Source organism: Cebus imitator, unplaced genomic scaffold (genome assembly GCF_001604975.1).
Source record: "Cebus imitator isolate Cc_AM_T3 unplaced genomic scaffold, Cebus_imitator-1.0 Scaffold1274, whole genome shotgun sequence".
Classification (NCBI taxonomy): domain Eukaryota; kingdom Metazoa; phylum Chordata; class Mammalia; order Primates; family Cebidae; genus Cebus; species Cebus imitator.
In genome coordinates this window covers 1-1,712 of record NW_016108589.1, presented here as the reverse complement: position 1 = coordinate 1,712, position 1,712 = coordinate 1, and the positions used below count along the sequence as shown (strand labels likewise).

The 1,712-nt window shown below is 58.1% G+C and overlaps 1 pseudogene; it reads right to left on the bottom strand.

The window, feature by feature from the left end:
* Positions 1-71: 71 nt before the first annotated feature.
* LOC108298957 lies at positions 72-1,669 on the bottom strand (annotated as a pseudogene).
* Between the last annotated feature and the right edge of the window lie 43 nt (positions 1,670-1,712).

The following is a 1,712-nucleotide window of genomic DNA, read 5'->3' as shown; positions in this document are numbered from 1 at the left end:
AATGGGGAGCCCGGAGCCTCACTTGTTCAGGCCCCCTCTGCCCAAGAGGTGAGAATTCCAGAGCTCCACAGTTTGAAAACCACTATTTTATGAACCAAGTAGAACAAGACATCTGAAACGGGAACTATTAAGAAAATCAAGTATTTCTGGCCACTGAAACCCACAGACAATCCACCTGAGTGCACCGAGCACACCAGAAATGAGCAGAGGTGTCCTCAAAGAGCTGCTCCCACCTGAAGGAGCCACACCGCCGCTGCCGCCGTCCTGCCTGGTGCCTAGGCCTACAGGGGCCACGGCTGAGGGAATGGGGGGTGCACTGGCCAGCACCTCAGGAGCTGGGGGAGGTGATGGGGGTGCCATGAACACCCCATCTTCTAGGTCTAAAAGAGAAAGTGTGGGGTGTCTAGGGAAGAAGGTGTCTGAGCAGGGAGGTCCCTGGCTCAGCTCCCATCCCAGCGCCCAGCTCATCTGGATTGAGAGGCTCGGCTACCTCAGTGTGGAAGGTGGACAGTTCTGGAATGGTGACAGGGGCAGAGGGGGCAATGCTGGGGCCCAAGTCAGCACTGTACATGGGGTCGTTAGCAATGCCGGGCAGGTTGGACAAGTAGGATAGCACACCAATCTCAGGTACTTGGCCCAGGTCTGGCACCTAGTAGTTCTCTGGAACCTGGATGATTAGGTAGGGACATGTGAGAGGTAACAGGGCCCTGCAGAGGCATCCTGCAAGGTCTTGTGTGTACACCCCATGGGTGGAATAAAGAGCTCAACAGCCTTGCCTGGAGAGGAGCCCTGGCAGGGCCCCCACCCACTCCATCTGTCCCCACCCCAGCCCTGTTCCTCCCACCTGCTGCTCCAGCTGCTCTCTCTTGCTGATGGAGAAGGGGGCATCAAACAGCTTCTCCTCTGTCTCCACCCCCAGCATCACATGGGTCTTTGTTACAGCACCAGCCAGGGAGTCCAGGAAGACACACTTCTTGTACCCACAGGGGCGATGTGGGGGTCAGGCAAGCTGACAGCTGCTGTCCTGAGCCCATATTACTACCTCTCCCACACCATCAAGGGCACAGTGTGCATGGTGGGGTCCCAGGTCTCCCAAGCCAAGCCACCCCAACTACCCCATGGCTCCCAGCCTTGGTGCTATACCTGTGTCTAATACCCCCAGTCCCCACTAAGCCAGGCCGGGCCTCCCGCCCACACCCCTCAGCCCTGCCTTCTGGCCATGCAAGATCTTGGTGGTGTTGAAGAGCAACAAGGAGCTGACAGAGCTGATGTTTCTGGGAAGACCCCAAGCCTCTCCTCTGCGTCATCCTCGGGCTCCAGCTTGGCACTCATGCACACAGGAAAGTACTTCAGCTTCTCCTGGGAGGGCCCGAGGGGCCAAGGGATAGTCAGTATTTAGGGCTGGGCCAAATCAGCTGCCACCCCTTCCCAGTTAGCCTCCTCTGCGGGACAGAACCCTATGGCAGCCCTGGCTCATCCCCAGCATCCAGGCTTCCAGGTGTGTGACAGGCCATGTGATGTGCATGGCCAGCAGACCTGCAGGGCCTGCCATGCTTGTTCTGGATCCTGTGGTGGGGTCGTCTCTGCAGGCCAGGGTCCTGGACACCTGTGAAGATAGAGCCATATTCCTTCAGGTGCTCTGAACAGGGTACTTGGCACTGGAGAACACCTGTGGACACAGGGACAAGTCTGAGGGGCCCCAAGAAGCTCAG